Here is a 19,397-nt window from a genome sequence, read left to right on the forward strand (position 1 = left end):
TGAGGGCAATGGGAAGGCGCTGTCGAGAGATGACATCAGAGCCAGATTACAGGGACGTTAAGGCGCCCGGGCTCTATCCTGGGGCGTGGAGACCGTCGGGAGGCCTCACACCGCAGCGTGGCAGGAGAAGGCATGCATTTAAAAAAGATCTGATGGCGCTCGCAGCCGCCAGCGCACCGCCGTCGCTCTCCAACGCCAGCAACGCCTCTCGCTTGCCGAGCTCCGGCCGAAGGGGAAGGAGGGTAAGTAAGGAGGTCTCTATGCCCTGGCTCGTACAAAGCGGACTGCCCGCAAACCCGCAAACCGACCGGTGGTAACGCCCAGAGGAAGCAGCTGGCTACAAAAGCCGCTCGCAAGCGTGCGCCCTCTACTGGAGGGGGGAAGAAACGTCACCGTTACAGGCCCAGCACCGGGGCGCTCAGTGAAATTAGACGTTACAGGAAGTCCGCTGAACTTCTGATTCGCAAGCCTCCCTTCCAGCGTCCGGTGCGGGAGATCGCTCAGGACTTCAAAACAGATCTGCGCTTCCAGAGTGCAGCTATTGGTGCTTTGCAGGAGGCAAGTGAGGCCTATCTGGTTGGCCTTTTTGAAGACACCAACCTGTGTGCTGTCCATGCCAAGTGTGTAACAATTATGCCAAAAGACATCCAGCTAGCATGCCGCGTACGTGGAGAACGTGCTTAAGAATCCACTATGATGGGAAACATTTCACTCTTTAAAAAAAATAAAAGATCTCTTCTTCCTGTTATTGGTAGTTCTGAACGTTATTTTTTTTCCATGGGATCAAAAGGTACCTAAGTATATGACTGCAAGTGGAAAAATAGGGGACAGAAATCAGGTATTGGCAGTTTTTCCATTTTCATTTGTGTGTGAATTTTTAATATAAATGTGGGGCCATAAAGCATTAATGGAAGTCAAAATGTTTCAGTGAACAACTTTCAGCAGTTCAACTTTATAACAATTATAAATAAACCTGTTAAATTTTTCTGGAAAAAATTTTTTTAAATTAAAAAAATAAATTAAAAAGATCTGATCTACACACATATATATTTTATTGAGGTATCGCTGACTTACAATATTGTGTTAGCTTTAGATGTACAGCCAAGTGATTCAGTTAGAAGAGTTGTATTTTTATGCTTCATGGCCAGAGACATAAATTCTGAGATATCATGAAATGATAAATTCTAGGGCACCATATGTGTTTAAAGGTAACTAAATAAGTGTGAATATGGCTTACATTTGTTTCTAAAAAAAAAAAAAAAAAAAAAAAAAAGGATCTGATTGCAGGATGAAGAAAAGATGAGAGCAGAACAGCCCCATATAAATATAATGTGAGCCACTTCTGTGATTTTCACCTTTCTAGAAGCCGCATTAAAAAAGTAAAAAAGAAATAGGTGAAGTTAATATTTTATTTGTTAACTAATTTTAATAATATAGTTTATTGAACCCACAGTTCTACAGAGATGTATGCAGAGAGGTGAACACATTGGAGAAGTATTCAGGACGAGGAAGAGTAGAAATTTGTTACAGGTGAGAACTTACTTAACTTTAGTTCATTCTACCCACTAGGATCAAACTGATCTTCCTGAAATACAACTCTAATTAAGATATTCCCATGTTGTCACTTTTCCATTTTTCACCTTTTGCCCACCAAATAGAGCCCAGACTCTTTGACCAGCAGTGAGCCCTGCCTTTTCTCCAGCATCTGCATCCTCCCCTCCACACAGCTGGGCTGCTTCCCTCCCACCTGTAGACCGAGCGTCTGAGACCAGTCATAACCTTATGCAGAAGGAATGAAAAGCCCTTGGCTCAGCGCGCTGGAATGGAGCATCCGACCATTCCTCCTTCGAGTCGGGCCCCGTGTTCCAGGTCTGACTCCTGGCTTGGAAGTCTGCCTGCTCCCTCCGGGGCGGGGGCCCTGCTTCTCGCTCTCCGTTCCACGCTTTCCTTTTTCCAGAACTTGGAAGTCGGCCCGTAAACCAGAGTGTAGCGGCTGGAGCCTGCTAACTGCTGACCGACTCTCCCATTCCCTTACTTCTGATTGCATTTCTCAGCGCCACCTGTTTCCAGATTTCCCAGTCCCAGCACCTCCCAGCCCTGAGACTTGTCACCCGCCTCCCAATACCAGCCCTGCTTGCCTGGGTGACCGCCTTGCCGTCTGTGGCCATATTCCTCCCAGCCCCTGCCTGTCCCCAGGGGCTGATCTAGGCTCCACCAGCTTGCTGTGTCTTTGGCAGTGAACCAGGCCATTTCTAACAATACCTTGAGCTGTAACAATTGACATGCAAGGCCCTTCTGATTAGGGCCCACCCACCACTGAACCTTCTTTCTCACTCTGCTTTGTGCATCCTTTACTCCAGTCAAAATAATCTCACTGCCATTTGCTATTCATGCCCCACGCTTACGGACCTCTCAGATTCATTCCTCCCAAACACTCGGCCTGGAAAGAGCTTTCTCCCATTCCATCCCCATTTACCGAGGAATTCTTAATAAATATTAAGTCCCAAAATATGACCATCCAATATCTCCTCCGCATCCTGGCTGGAAATTACATCTCCCTCTTCTGAACTCCTGCAGCTCATTATCTGGACTTCCATTATGGATTTTTATTGCATTCTTCCTTATTTTAAACGTCTTATCTCCCCAAGAATATAAATAAACATCCTGGGAATAAGATCCATGTCTGATTTCTTAGCAAAGCAAAACAGCCAGGGGAGAGAGACAGGGAGAGACTTGGCTCGGTTTTGCAAAATGAGTAATGGTCCATCAAGGAATAGAGCTGAAAAAGCTCACACTGTCAAGTGCCTGCTTAGCATCCTTGGTCAAATCATTCCTGAAACATGGGGGGGTAAGGGCCCTGTCACTGTGGACTTTGAGGAAATTCACCGAGCATTCCTCTAGTAATAATAAAATATTATTCTATACACATGTGTGTGTGTGTTCCTTGTTTTCTTCCCTTCAGCCTCTCTACTTGGAGTTATCTCTTTGCATCTCCCCATCTCCCCTGACCCCAAAATACATCTGGAAGCCCCCATCCCCCACCCCCAGGTTTGATGGTTCCCCAAAACAGAGCCAGAATAGTCAGTCACCCAGTTCAAATCCCGTCAGCTCCTCCTTTCGGCACCTACTAGGTCCACAAGTGTGATGAAAAAGTGCCCAGCAACCTTCCCCACTGACAGAGGGAAACCCGGGGACCCAGGGAACACAGCTATTTCCCCCCCCCCCGCCCCCCCAACCCAGCACGGGTAGGAAAACCAGACTACGTGGGTGTTCCTGTTTATGATTAAAATGGGCAAAGTTAATTCTTGCCTCCTGAGTAACACTCAGCCTCTTGTTCCCTGTGGGGCAGTACATTCTGGACATGGAGATCCTCCTGCCCCCTTATTTTGCCAATGTCTGTGCCGCAGCGGGACGGGGGAGAGTTAAGCACATTGTGCATCATTATTTTACAATCACTTTCCAGCTTTACTCTTAGGAGCTCCAGATTCTTTACAAAACATGACAACAATCTCACCAAATCCATGTCTGGTAGCTAGAGTACTCTACCGAGAAAAATAAAGTAATTATAATCCATCCACCACAAGGTCTGCTCTACCTGCATTAGTCTGTCATATTACACATGTCTGGGTGGCTTTTGTGACTAACATTCCCATTCAACTATACAAATACACAGTGCCAAACTTGTGGTTGCCGGGGGTGGGGGTGGGGAGGGACAGACTGGGAGTTAGCTGTTTGTAGATACTGACAGACATATATAGAATAGATAAGCAAGTTCATACTGCATAGCACAGGGAAATATATACAAGATATTGTAAGAGCTCACAGTGAAAAAGAATATGAAAATGAATATATATATATATATTCATGTCTGACTGAAGAATTGTGCTGTACACCAGAAATTGACACAACACTGTAAATCGACTATAACTCAATTTAAAATAATCAATCAATCCATCAATCCTAAAAAAAAAAAAGAGAAAACACATAGTGCCAAGTCCAGGCCAGGAGGTCTGAAGGATCAGTGTCAGGGGGCCTACGATGCTAGTCAGACATCAGAATGCCAGGTTTTGTGAAGAAGCATCCAACCATGATCAAACACACTGCAAAGTCTTTCAAGTGCTGAGTCATTCCTCCCTGCTGCCCTGTCTGGGCCATGAGCTCTGTTTCCCTGACGAAGCTTCAGATGCCGATTTGATGCCAAATCATCAAAGAAGATTCTTTCTTGCCTCACAGGTTTGATGGGGCAGCAGAGCGGGTGATACCCTCTCAAAATCTTGTGGGCCTGGGTTGAGATAAAATGGTCAAAGCCCTGTCTTCCAGATACCTTGCCAGGAATTTGGAGCCCTAGTGTCCTTGTGGCAGGTACCCTGGGGACAGAATGTCACCACAGTGGACACAATTAGAACCCACATCCTTTTCTGGTCCAACGTAGGTTGAAAATGAATGTTTATGGTCTGGGGCAAGAATTACTCCATTGATTGGCTTCAGGGCCTGATGGCTCCTCAAGGGGAGGGTGGAGGAGGGAGCTGACGTGAGCATCATTTACTCACGTGTCAGATTCCAGAAGCTAAAACACAGAAAGCACATAAAGAATAAAAACAGAAACCAGCTCCACAAGTCTGAGAAAACATCATTTTTCTTTCTACTCAGAATAGACTTTTATCATCTTGAGAGTGAAAATGGGCATAACCTTTTTAAAGCAGTATCTATCAATATTAAAAACACACTCTCCCTTTGAACAAGTGATGGCACCATTAGGAACTTACCCCATGGATGTTCACGGAACGCTTCAATGAAACGTATGAACAAGGATGGTCACTGAAGCATTACTTGTCATGGTTTGAAAAATACATCAAATGTCCATCACTACAGGGACTGGTTAAATAAAAATGGCATATCCGTATAATGGATGAGTTAAAAGAATGGGATGGATCCATGGGTGCCAATACGGAAAGTTTCCCATGACACATCACTAAGGGAAAGGAGCCAAGTACAGGAGAGTATGTACAGTGTGACTACTTGTATGTTAAAATATACACATGTATGTAGAGGAGCATGTAATTACATTCAGGCGTGTGCATGGAAGAACCTCGGGAAATAGTCAGCAGTGGCTAACTTTGAGTGAAGAACCTGAGATGGGGTGGAAAAAGCGCTTAACAGGGTAGGGTGGCATTTGGGAGAGAGATCAGACACCAGGGGAGGCTTCTCATGTGTCCCCCTCATTCGTAAAAGTACTGATAAATATTCTATTATGATTTTAAAGCATTTCTGAGTTAGTGTCTTCAACAGAAATGGGGTACGTGGCCAAAGAGGGAAGGAAAAAGGAGATTCTTGGCAGAGAGACTGGTAACATCCTGAGCCAGCTAAGCCGAAGAGGAAGTATTCCAGTCCACACAGAGGAAGAAGTTGGCCCCTGCAAAAGATGTTTACTGTGGATCAGGGCGGAGGGGGAAGTGGAAAGAAGAAGGAAAATAATTGCCTCATCTGGGCTTTTTATTGAATTTAATTTTTTCTACTAACTTTATTTTGGAAAAGGGACTTTGAGAAGAGGAACTAGCCCTTGCCCAAGAGTATGAGGGGCCAAAACGTTGTCCCGGCTGTCCAGGAAGCCTCAGAGGGAACACTCTCATCCCTTCCCCACCCCCTGGCCAAGAGCTGTTCAGCGGGAACACTGACAAAGGATAGGCCTTTAAGTACGAGGAACATAAACCAGCCTCAGAGAACAGATCTTGCACAGCTGCTCGTGGCTCCCTTCCTACTGAACAGCGTGAGTCCTTTGTTTTCTTGGACTTGGAAAAGGGGGGGAAAAAAAAGCCTTTGCTTTTGCATCCAGTCTTGAAGTGCAGCTTCCTTAATCCATTTCACAGCCTAGGCTGGTGCAGCTTATGACAGAGACAGAGTGAAGAGATGAGACAAGACTGAGACTCGATTCAAGGGGACCCGCTACACTGAGTCTCACCTGTCACACACCTTTTGTTGTGACGCACATGAAGGCTTTCTATTGGCCAAAACCTACCTCAGTGGCTTCCATTAGAGAGCAAGATTGTCAACATTTATCTGAGTGAAATATCCACGGTGTTGGCCCAGATACAAATCCTATAAAATAAGCATGACTTTAATATTATTTTCTACCTGATGGTGATCCCAGGGGAAGCACAGAATTTTCCCCTCTTCTCACGCACCATCCAGGTGTTCATCGCAGGGCAGAAGAGGGTGGTCAGCATCATGGTAAGCCTTTCTGGATAATTTCTAAATTCTAGAGCCTCTTCAGGGAAGTGGACTTTCCCCCAGGTAGGTTGCCTCAGTTAGTTATAACGTAAGGCTAATAAGCCCACGGTCATGAGCGCATTTATTTACCCCGAGGGCCAATTAGCTTTGGCCACATCCTGTATCCCCTCAACTCAAACAGCTGTTTTTAAAATGATGCCTTGATGACAAGGGGGACTGGTCCAAAGTAAAAGAGATATACGAGTTCAAATTTATCATGCTCCTGAAAAAAACTGACACAAAGCACATCAAGATATTAAAATGATACCACCTGGTATTTGTTCCAAAGAGATCCAGGAATAATAACGCCAACAGACCTCAAAGATCTCTGCACAGCTGCTGGGCTGGTCATCAGACAGAAAACAGCTCCATATTGAGGACAGCTCATTTCTGTTTTAAGAAGAAGGCTATCATACTAACTATGAACCCATTTTTCCACCAAAATAATTCTTTAGAGAAAGTTATTTCATTTAGGACATAAAGAATGTTCAACTTGTTTACAGGTATCCCCGCCAGGGAGGAAACTGAAATCAAGATGAGTTTTATCAAATTCTAAGCCCTTTCTGTCCCACTAAGTGTTTTATATAAAAACTAAACTGAATGATCATTTTAGTCCCTATTTGGTCTGAGCAATTTTTCATGCTAATCAGACACTGATTTTTTTGTTCTTTTATTAACTGATAATTCTTCAAATAGCCTCAGTTCTTTCCTCGCAAATATGGTCTTCGTCCACACACTAAGCATAAAACGCCTTCTTTTTTTCAGCTGGGCCACAGAACCCAGCACTGATGCTTTTCCACCACTCATCAAAAGAAACACACTTCCAAACTGTCTTTCCTCACACTTCTGTCTAGCTCTTTGTTTTTGAGGTTTCCAACACAACCCACAAACATGATCAGTATCTGCAATACCACATGCACCAGTCTCAGACGCACATACACAGGCCTGGAATTAACCTTGGGGACTAAATCACACTCTCACCTTGACACAGAACTAACTCTGGGGACCATCTCCCACACCTTGAAATCTGAGCACGTCTGCCACTGTAAACTCTCTGGTCACAAGAAAATGCAAGTTGGCAATACTACAAATAAGAATCACCTTTTTTTTTTCTTTTTTCTTTTTTATTGAAGTATAGCCAGTTTACAATGTTATGTCAATTTCTGGTGTACAGCACATTGCCTCAGTCATATATGAACATACATATATTCATTTTCATATTCTTTTTTACTATAAGCTACTACAAGATATTGAATATATTTCCCTGTGCTATACTTATTTATCTGTTTTATATATACCAGTCAGTATCTGCAAATCTTGAAACCCCAGTTTATCCCTTCCTACCCTCCTCCCCACTGGAAACCACAAGTCTGTATTCTACGTCTGTGAGTCTGTTTCTGTTTTATGTATAAGTTCATTTGTCTTTTTTTTTTTTTTTTTTAGATTCCACATATGAGTGATATCATATGGTATTTTTCTTTCTCTTTCTGGCTTACTTCACTGAGAATGACATTCTCCAGGGACATCCATGTTGCTGCAAATGGCATTATTTTATCATCTTTTATGGCTGAGTAGTATTCCATTGTATAAATATACCACACCTTCTTTATCTAGTCATCTGTCAATGAACATTTAGGCTGTTTCCATGTCTTGGCTATTGTAAATAGTGCTGCTACGAACATTGGGGTGCAGGTGTCTTTTTGAATTAGGGTTCCCTCTGGATAGATGCCCAAAAGTGGGATTGCTGGGTCATATGGTAGGTCTATTTTTAGTCTTTTGAGGAATCTCCATACTGTTTTCCACAGTGGCTGCACCAAACTGCAAGAATCACCATTTTTCAATCCCTGATTCCAGAAAACGGGCAGCTACACTGCTCCCTTACTGGCATGAGTCTGTTCTCTAGGGGAGGACAGAGTCTCACCTTCTCTGTTTTCCTTCCAGTCGCTTACAGATGCCCCTTGAAAGACTGAGAAAAAAGTCTACAGAGGCTCCCAGATTCAGGAATGCCAAGTGTACCATTGTGTCAGGGGCAGCGGGGGGAACAGAACCCTCTCTTTCAGAAACTGCTCCACCATCACTGCTCACTTGCCTTCAAGGAGCACCGAAGCCAGGCCTTGAGGAGAGACAGCTAGTTCTGTGGAGGCTGGGCCTATCTTGAGTGATCTGAGAAAGTATACCACCCTCCTCAGAGAGACCGGTGCTGTGTAAATCTTGATCCAAAACCTGAGCCATGTGGGTGAACCATGGACGGCATGTCAAATCAGACTACGGACAGAGAGTCTGGGATATGGAATCCGTATCCTTTCCCCATCCTAGAATTTCTAATCTTTCCAACTTCCTTCAAGAACCTCTCCTAGTTCTCCATGAGCTATCGAGCTACCTTCCCCCCAGTTGCTCTGTTTACCTTGATAAACGACAGGAACATAGTATAAACTAAGGTCCCCCAACCCCTCGAACCCATGGAGAATTGTACATGAACATCCCTGTACTCAGTAAAACTGTACATACCGTATAGTTTTCCTCTCACTACTTGTTTCTGAGGTCACTAGGAAAACCGCTGCCCTTTCAGTGTCTCCTTGTCCTGTTTATCTTTGACACCTGACCTCCTCCCTCCCCAGCTCCTCCCTTCGTCTCTCTCCTGCAGTACAGACCTCTTTTCTTCTTCGCTGCATAATTCTAAGCACAGGCTCTGCCAATAACCCTGCATCATGCTGATTTGCCCCAGCTGTGCCTCATGGTGGTTAACCCATACTTATAAGAGTCTCCTTAGATCCTCCTCCGAGAACAGGATTCCGCATATACATCTAAAAGTCATAACCAGGGGGGGTGGAAGCTGAGCCAAGAATAAATAGATCCTGCTTTGAACTACTGATTACATTAAATAAGAAAAATAACACAACTGGAGAAAAGAAAAACACTACCCAGAGTTGTAGCTTAAAGGTTTTCTTAGATACACACAACACACTATAAGATGACCTGTCCCTTCAAACGTCCCACTTCCAAATTTAAGGTCAAGTTTCTCAAAATAAATGAAGGGAAGATGCAGGTCAGGGCAAGGAGTGGAAGAAAGGAAGATTTCATCATGAAAAACTCAAGTGACAATAGAAAGTATACCCCTAAATGAGCACATCCAGGAACTTTACTATAAATAGAGTTGGCAAAGCTTAGAGTCTTTGAGAACCTTATACAATTGCAAAAAAAAAAAAAACAAAAAAACCCAAGTGCATGGAGCAATAGTTGGGAATTAGAATATAATGATGCTACTCTGCAACTTTGGGCAAATCACAATCTCAGATCATCAGTTTTCCTATCAACTCCCTCCCCGAGGAGTCGCTGGCAAGTCACCAGATGGTTTATGTATACTGAATTGTCTGGCCCATTTATCTTTCATTATGAAACCATGTTAATGGTCCCATGTTTGAATGTGATCAGATAATGTGAGTGACTGTCATTAGAATGTAATCATCCATCTTCATCTCTGTCCCAGTGTGACTGTGTTTCAGATTCTTCAAACCAAACTCCACTCATCCTAGCTCCACAGGATAATGGACAAATGCCATTTGTTTTGTTAAAAGAAAAATCTTCCAGACTGAAAAATTATTTATTGGTTTCAAAAACTCTGACTAACCTCAGGATCAGGGACATAAACATGATCCATCTGATGCCAGAGGACATCAGCAGTCTAAGAAAAACATAATAAAGCTAACTTTTTATTACAAAGCTCATCTACTAAAAAGTCAGCTTCCCAAAGGCTGTCTTCAAGTCTGTTTCTCTGCAATGTCAACGAAAGTGACATGAAATAAGCCACTGCTAATAAACCATCTTCCGCTGACGGCAGGCAGAAATGGGCACTTCGGCTCAGGGCAGCTTCAGTCCATCTCTGAGAGTTCTGAGGTTGAAGAGCTGTGGGAGACAGAACTTCTACACCCATTTTATTCACTTGGAGTAGAGCGAGTTTCTGTCCACTAAAAATAGCAACACAATTTGAGGCTCCCGGGAAAACACAGCATTCCGTCAGCCTTTAAGCACTGGATTATCGGTTCCTAAGCATCAGCAACATTAACACAATTGAAGACCCCGCCAATGGTGGCAGACAGGGGTCCTGACGTGTGGAGGAGGAACTCGGCCCCAGAGTCACAAAGCTTAAATGGCCCTTCACGATCTGAGCCCTGCCCTCATTTCAAGTCTCATCTCCCCCACACCTCCTGCCTTGAACCCTGTCTTCCATCCATATTGAACTCCTCTGCACTCCCCCAGCCCCTCTATGTCTTTGCACTTGCTTTTCCCTCTGCACATGCAAAGGGCTCCTTCCCCACCCCCATCTCTTGGTGTAGTTCACCCTATTCATTCTCCATGTCTTGTATCATTTACTCCTACACATCATTAATTACTCTTAGCTTTTCCTAACCTCCCAAATTTTGGTAAAAGGTGCCTCACATGTGCTCCTTTACAACCTTGTATTTCCTTTTAACTGCCCTAATTACATGTATGTGCCTTTAAAAAAAAATCTGTATTCCCCACTGGAATGCAAGCTCCAGAGGCAGGGATTATGTCAGCCCTGTTCATAGTAATTACTCAACAAACACTAACTGAGTAAATGACTCAATTCACTATTCCACATGGTAGGAATAAATTTATTTTAGATGTTTTCTTTATTTAGCTGTCATTTTCTTTAGCCCTTTTGTTTTGATATGTCTAAATGTTAGAAATGTAAAAGATATAGAGAAACACAAACACAAAATCGTGTTCATATTACCACCACCTGGAATTGACAAATGTTACCAGTTTTGCATATTACTTCGAATCGATTCAAGACTATTTCCGAAGGGCCAAAACTGAGATGATTTTGTGATCAATCCTGAGTTAACCAGAGAGAAAAAAAATGGAAATAATATTACTAAGCACTTGTGACGTCTGGTTCATTGTCCTCGGTTTATGTATATTGTGTAGTCAACTGTCCTTAAAGGATTATTAGTATCCACACTTCATGCATGAAGAAACTAAGACTTAAAAGATTAACTACTGCCCAAGATAATACACCCAGTAGATGTTACGACCATGTTCAAACCAAATTCTACCCAAATCCAAAATCATGGGGCTTTCCTCTTTATTGTCTAGATCCTCAAATCCAATCCGTATCTGGGAGTCATTGCACTTTTTGAGCCAGAAAATGTAGTTTCACATGTGTTATTCATCCATTCAACTTAAAAAATGTCAAGTAAGTGCCTGCTATGGGTTGTGTGCTGTTATCTCATAAATGTGCAGAAAATTAAGTTGAGTGGGGGCACTACATTCACAAGTATCCTGATTCATTCAGCCAAGAATAAGAAATCGAGTGGCCATAACTGCCATGGAAGTTTCTCCACTGCAGAAGAGACATGCAACCGTCAAGGCAATGAGAAAATAGCATTAAAAGGCTGAACAGACCCCCCCACGGACGCTGGTTAAAGATGACAGGTGACAAGCTACATTCAGATTGGATGGCCCCTGAAAGTTCATCCTGGTCCTACAATGACAATAATACTGTGGTTGTGGTGTGAAAAGACTTTACAAGGTGACTAGATATTTGAGTCATTTAAAAACTGGTTGTCACTTATGATTTCTACAGTGTCCTCTATTTTTGTTTTCTCAAATAAAAGCAAGAAACCTAGGGATGAATAATGTGGCTCTTTTCTCAGTATATCGTCTCAGCTCTCAGATCAAATTCTTATGGTTGCTCTTTAATGGGAAAAAAATAAGAAAATGATTATATGTATCTATATGCATGAGTGGGGACATTGTGCTGTATATCAGAAATTGACACATTGTAATTGACTATACTTCAATTAAAAAAAAAATTCTTTTGGTTGCTCAATGGTCAGCCCATGTGTGGCTCTAATAGGTCACGTTGGGTACAGTTAAGCCTCTGCACCTTCTTTCTTGCAGTCCCTGCCTCCCTTCAGAAAATGATGACACTTTGTTCCCTGAGCCAAAGGGACTGCCTGTGCCTGTATGTGTACTTTGTATCAAGGGGCTTGCTACATTTCTTCCAGTAAGTCCTGAGTGTTTGGAAATCACTCACTTTCTTTGCGACAGTATTGTCAGCAGTTGGGACTTCCCTTACTTCTGGACTCCCATTTGAAAATCCTGGCTCTCTCTTGTTTTCTCAGATCTACCACCCTGCACGATTTCTTAAAAATAACTTCTTGTCCCACCTTGACAGAGCATGATTCTTCCATCACAATGTTTCTTTGGGTCATTTTTAGTTTCCCTGATCAACATTTTTACTTGGAAACAATTCAGATGTGTTCTTGCATTGCATCCAGCCTACTTAAAAGTAATGTTTGAGGCAACAATGAGTTCATTTGTAAGCAAGATTTAACCACAAGGGTAAACAAGAGTGGGTGGAGAGGTTATTCTGCTTACTGAGGACTCTTTTCATCAGGCTATTTGCTTTTGTTGTCACTGTATTTTTACTAAACACAAATAGTGTGGATTTCTCAGAAATCCAGTAAAATTATAACGGTTCCTATTCTTGGCAGGTACAAGCCACAGAATAAATCTCATGGTTTGGGGCCTTGGATCTGTCCTTCTATGACGTCAAAGAAAACACCACTAAACCCCACAAAATTCTACCACCTGGGTGCTCTTCTCAGAATAAGCGCGGACATGTGAGATGCTGTTTGCCTGTTCATCCCTTTGTTCATTCACTCACTCATGCACTCATTCAACAAATATCTCAGCAATGTAGTGAGGTAACTTTCAAGAGAAAAGACATAGTTCCTCCTGTCAGGAGCTCATAATATATTGGAAAAGAATACAAAATAAGTGATTGCCATATAGTGTAATAAATGGACATAAAGGAAACACGGTGCTAAAAAAAATAAAGATGAGAAAAAAATTACAAAGGCATACAACATAGTCTGTGGAGATCAGGGAAAGTTGCCAGAGTCTGAAAGATGAGTAGGAGTTAGTCAGGCAAAGGAGAAGGAAGGGCATCCCAAACAGAGACTATGGCATCATGTGCAAATGCACTGGGGCCACCAATATCAGGGTGCAATTCTTAAAAGAATATTAACCCTTTCCTACCAGTGACCTCCCCTAAATCTTTATCTTCCTGACATTTTCTTCATCTATAAAGTTTCCTGAGATTCCTAGACCAGGGTTTCTCATCAAGTAAAGCAGATAGATTTCTCAGACGCCAGGTTGTAGGGGAAGAGTTTATAGTGCAAGTTTTCAACTATTTCCTCCTCTGGGGCCTGAAGGAGGATGTACAGTACAGGGAAGAAGTACAGCCTCTCCCTAATACCCTACATTTGTAATCCAAGGACACATTTAAATAATGCCCTTTCTGCCTCATCTTTGCCCCCTCGAAGGAGAGATAAGCCTAAAGGACAGAAGACACTTCCTTTCCCTTTCATGAGACTGTTTCAGTTTGCGAGCTCCTCTCCCCCATCCCTTGCCTCTTCGTTGTCTCATGCCAAGCTCGTCCTGACATAATGGAGTTTTCAAGGGAATAAAATGAGACCCTGAGATGTACAGCAGACACAGTTTGTAAGACAATGAGCTGAAACAGAACTGCTTTGCAAGCTTTTTCTTGGAGACCTAAGACCCACATGAATGCAAACCCCACGAAGGAATGATTTCCAGGCCCCCAAGAAACTGGTCTTTTTCCTTCTTTCCTAAATTCACCTGGAGTTCCCTTTCCTCTCTCTATAGTAAAATGCAAGGAAATGTCCACGTCTGATGTGGTGAAGGCAAGGCTTGTTCTAGGACCGGGAGCCAAACAGGACAGGCCATGCTGGCTTGCAAACGTCTAAGAGCTTTTTACAGGAGAAAGCGCTCGACATACCAATCCTATTTTCTCCTCCCAGAGGGCTTCTTTTCCCCATTCAAAAGGTCACCTGAGTCGGCAGCTTGGATAACACAAGGTCTGGAGCCCAGCCTGCCCACTCCTTTGCAAGAAGACTATCCCGGAGGAGCACACTGCTGACTTGGCCACCCCACCCCTCACACAGGGGAGAGAGGGTGGAGCTGAGTGGTTCTGAAACACCGCCATCTGGCCACTCCCCCAAATTATTTGCATATCCCAACACAATGCTCTTTAACTGGGGTTGATTGTCTTCCTCCTTGAAAGATCAGCACATACGAACCTTAGTGGGGGCAGTCTCACTGGAGTCAAGGAGCTAGCTGTGTCTAGCAGTCCCAATACCACAGTCATTTAAAAGCACAGAAAGGACCCCAGAGTGTGGGGCCTTCCAGGATGTGGGGGAAGTCTTGAATTCAGATGGCAGTGGTCAAAACGGCTGTGCAACTAGTAGGGCAACACGGGACAACATCTTGTACTCTTTCCCCATCACTGATTCATTCAATAATGATAAAACTTCTGCATCCATTGCTTACTATGTAGGAGACACTGTTCTACACACTCTGCATATTGTATCTCAATTCATTCTCACAACAACCTACTACTATACACTGTTTACAGATGAGGAAACTGAAATACAGAGAGATTAAGAAATTGGACGAAGTCATGAGCAAGTCTGGCTCGAGTCCATGCTCTTAATCCCTCTCTATATTTTCTGTATTCAGTAAATATGTATTAAACACCTACTAAGTGCCAAACACTGTGAATAATGTTGGACATGCACAGATGAGAATGACAGAGGCTCTGCCCTCAAGAAGTTTACACTCCAGCTCGGGAGACAGCAATATATAAACATACACTAAGCACCGTTCATGTGATGAGCCCCATGAGATAGACAAGCAGAGGTGGGACCACACAGGAGCATCACTAACCCTGACCACAGGGATCGAGGATGCCTTCCTTGAGGAGATGATACTTGAGCACCTTCTAACGCAACACTAGAACGTAACCATAGTAAAAGTTTGGTATCCGGAATATCCTTCTTCGGTTTAGACTATGAAACTTACTGAAAACGTCATGCTGTAATTCACATGGTCTTACACTGGGCTACTTGGGATTCTGGCAGCAAGAGCCAGTGGATAAAAATAAGAAGAGAAAAGTGGGTAGACTGGAGCTAGAGAGACCTCCTGACAGCAGCGTGTGCCCCGTGGTGAAAGCAGCCTGCTGGGTGAGCAGTGTCTCAAGGACATAGGGAGACTCTGACGTGATTCTGGCAGGTGTCACGCCCAGGGAAGCAGTTCAGGGAATGGGCGAAAACACCCAGGTTCCAAACAATCCGACTGTTCACAATGGGACCCCCATCAATACCTTGGGGTATGTGGAGCAGAATTCAGTTACACAAGAAAAAAAGAGCTAAAAATTGCTTAGCAGAAGTTTGGGGCTCCATTTACGTGGGATGGAGTTAAGGGCAGGGTGCAGCCACCGTGAGATACCAGGATACTATATGCGAGAACTGAGATGGAAACCCAGCCACACACATGGGGACAACACTTTGAGGAATGGAAGAAAAGTTACGGCTCAGTGGGCACGCTGGTGTTTGCTCACACGAGACATCGCCGAGCCAAGCTCCAGGAGAACAAGACTGGTGCCACCTACTGTGCTGAGGGTGCTGCCCTGGCCAGGATCAGCCGAAGTCCGGGCACCTGGGCAGGGAAACCAAACGTAGAATCAGACTGATTTAAACAATTTTGGTAAAGAGATTCATGAGGAGATAAAACTATAAACAAAGAGAGACAAGCCTGAGTTTGAATCTTACCGGCTAGGTATCTCTGAATGTGCCCCTTCACCTCTAATCTTCAAAGTCCTTACGAAAAATGTCCCTACGGCTGTGACAATTAAAACACAAGGATGAGTATGAAAGTGCCAAGGACAGCTCTTGACACAGAGTGGGTGGTCAGTAAATGATGTTCCCGCTCCCTTACAGACCAATATTCCATCTCAGTATTCCATTTCTCACTGCTGATGGTCATGTCAACTCATCTCAGTACAAATTCTTCAAAGCATGTTTATATGTTAATAAATTCCTAGGCAGGACATTTCTATCCCTTTGCTTCATATTTAAGCTTGTGGCAGAGGGAAGAAGGAAGTCATTTAGAATCACAAAGAGCCCTAGCGCTGTCATCGAAGCACTGCCTTTAAGTTCTGCAAAGAGCTGGCTCTCTAGAGATGAATACAGTGCACTCCCACTGCTCGTCCAAACTGTCATCCAGTTTTTTTTTTTTTTTTTTTAATTCTCTCTTCCTGTTCCTCAGATGAGTATGATTTAATCTCCAAAGAATGCATGATGAACACATTACTACTTCTTCCTCCAAAAATGTGATGTTACAACATAGGGTCTCTTTCCTGAACTGGAGAGAGAGGGAGAGGTCACATGTCCAGTCTCCATACAGGCATTCCCTAGTTTAACTTCACACAGAGGGCAGCTCTGTTTCATAGCCACAGAGAGCGTTGCTTATCTTGGCAGCCTTCTCACAAATGTAAGACACTAAACACAGATTAAGTCCAGTGCATGGTGAATGACTCAGTGCAAATTCAATCAGTAATAACCCCCCTCCCTCAAAAAGAATCGCAGCCACTTACTACTATCCAGCAGTGAATCAAATGAATCACCTTCGTACCCAGCAACGTCAGTATTTTGGTTGACGTCACAATTTAGAGAAATAACATATTACAATTGTAACTGAGCAAGACCCTGTGGAGCCTTCCAGGGTCAGACCCCTCCCCCCGCATATCCTCTGCTGTAGCCCCCTCTGCAGCCCTCTGAAGCACCCAGATAATAGTACCTCATGTCTCTTTCCTGAGTTTTTCAGATGCTTAAAACCACCACCAACGGGAAGAAGTGAACTACTTGGATCTAGAGCGCGTGGCCCCAGACAGACCTTCCGGCACCTCGGGGTTGATCGTGTTGAGCACTCTGTTACCTCAGCAACAACCAGTCAGAGGACTGCGCACAGGCCGATCGCGTTCCATGCAACGCCCCCTCCCTTACCCGGCCTTTAAATATGCTTTGCTGAAACCCTTCAAGGAGTTTGGGGTTTCCTTGGGCATAAGCCACCTTGCTCAGCCCTGCAATAAACATTTTTCTGCTTCAAATTCATGTTTCAGTTTGTTTGGCCTCATGGTGCAGCGGGCACACGAACTTGCCTTCGGTAACACTATGGAATCCTGATTACATACTTACAATGAAAATGATTCACTAGTCAGCAGGTATTTATTTCAACTTGTGTCCAGCAGCATGTCGAAGTTTGGGGCTTTCTAGGTGAAGCAGAATTAAAACTAATGGGCATGGTCTCAAGGACAGTCTAGCTGGAAAGAGAAGTCCCAACACGAAAAAAAGAACCACCACGAATACTCCCCAGGTGAGCGCTGACTAGCGGAGTACAGACAGAGAAGAAAGAGACCAAGGCTCCTGCAGCAGACCTGAAGGGTTCTGGGCCATCCTCCACAAGTGTGGCAGAGCAGTTTTTCTAAAAAACACATCTGACCATGCCACCAGCCCTGCCTAAAACCCTGCAGGGACTCGCCAAGGCCCACGGGGTAATTTCTGAATGTCTGAGTGAGGAATGAAGACTTTTCATTATTCGTCCCTCTCAGCTCCACCTCTTGCCCTTCCTCTTCAGCTGCAGATGCTCTGGATGCAGGACATCCTCTCCAACACTGCCCTTCACACAGTTTTCCCTCTTCCAGGAATATCTGCTCTGATTCCCCTTCTAAAATCCTTTTCCTTTAAGAATGGACTCAAGTATTACCTCGCTGGAGGCTCTCTTTCCATGACCCTCCCACCCACCTAGGCAGGCTCACACCCACACTGGGTCACACCTCCATGCTGTAGGCTCTCAAAATACCTGTGGGCATATTTATGGCAGCAGTCATCACAATGTATTGCAATTATTGATTTATTTAACTCTGTTCCCCCACTCTATTGCCCACTTTTTTGATCAACTTTATTGAGGCATAATTGATGTATAATAAAACATATCCATTTTAAGTGTATAATTCAGCTTATTTTGACAAATATGTAAATCCATGTAGCCACAATAGCAATCAAAGGATAGAACATTTTCATCACCACAAAAATATGTTCAATCTCCTCATTACTCCTCTGCTCATTTAAAAAAAAATGAATTTTTAATAAAACCTCATTATTTTTTATTTTTCATACTTGATCACTCATTAAAGACGTCTGTATTTTCTGCCATATGCAGGTATTGTTTATAATTAAAAAATGAAATATTCATATTTTAGGGGTATATTTAGAGTAGTGAAAATTAATTACTACACTAAAGATGAAATAATATTTTAATTTCAAATATATTTGCCAAGCTGATATGTGCCTACACAAAATTCATAAGTGATTATAAGAAGTCAGTTATGAATACTGTGTAAGGAGGTACTTAAGTAAATTGGCCAAAAATAATAAAGATTCCAAATTATCTAGATGTCACTTTCTGCCAAATGAAATAATTCTTTAAAATGAGTTTAAACATGCTGTCCTTGAGCCCCCACCGCACCTGCGTGTGGTGCTGGGGGTCAGGCTACAGCACCAGAGCACACGCTTGCGCATAACTGAAGCCATCTGTCCCCAACAGCGGTGGCCCTTTTAAACAGGTTGCTAGTGACACAGTAGCACCAGACTGCCAGGTGGGTGGGAGGAAAAAGTTTAAAAAACATGTATTTTTAAGACATATCTTGTTTAAATTACTCACAGAAGAGTGCAGGGCTCACATTTCCACCAATATTGTGGACTGACTACCGTAATTAACTCTCCCACTAAGAAAACTTAACAAGTGCTTGATAAAATAAAACTAAAATACCTTTTTCAAAATATTGATAGGTGGGCAAAAAATTAAGAACTCTTAAAAGCCAAAACCTATAGGAAAAAGAACCCACAGAGTTAGGCACTGAAGTCAGCTTCCATTTAGAGGGCACTGGCCAAACCAGGAAAACTTAAGCTTTGGTCTTTGTGACACTTATTTCACTGACCCCCAAAATTAACCATGTGCTTCCCCTTCCATAGTACTGGGTCATCGCCAGTAAGTGGTTGCCCAGCTAGAGATTACATTTCTCCACCTCACCTCCCTCACATCCATGTGGGGCAATGGGACTAGTTCTCAGTGACAGAATGTAAAGTGACATGATGCTTGTCACTCTGGTCCAAGAGGGTTAAGAGCTGGGTTATGTCTTCTTCAATCTCTCTCTCTTTTTTTTTTTTTTTTTTTTTTTT

The 19,397-nt window shown here is 43.3% G+C and overlaps 1 protein-coding gene, 1 non-coding gene and 1 pseudogene across 3 annotated transcripts in view; 2 read left to right on the plus strand and 1 right to left on the minus strand.

The window, feature by feature from the left end:
• The window catches only part of RGL1 (ral guanine nucleotide dissociation stimulator like 1), a 257,821-nt gene that overhangs the window by 133,508 nt on the left and 104,916 nt on the right, over nucleotides 1-19,397 (minus strand). The window lies entirely within an intron of this gene.
• On the plus strand, nucleotides 153-828 carry LOC102510603 (annotated as a pseudogene).
• On the plus strand, nucleotides 18,659-18,797 carry LOC116658861. Its single transcript, XR_004314152.1, has one exon. It is a non-coding gene; the product is annotated as a small nucleolar RNA SNORA76 (small nucleolar RNA).

This window comes from Camelus ferus, chromosome 21, assembly GCF_009834535.1.
Source record: "Camelus ferus isolate YT-003-E chromosome 21, BCGSAC_Cfer_1.0, whole genome shotgun sequence".
Classification (NCBI taxonomy): domain Eukaryota; kingdom Metazoa; phylum Chordata; class Mammalia; order Artiodactyla; family Camelidae; genus Camelus; species Camelus ferus.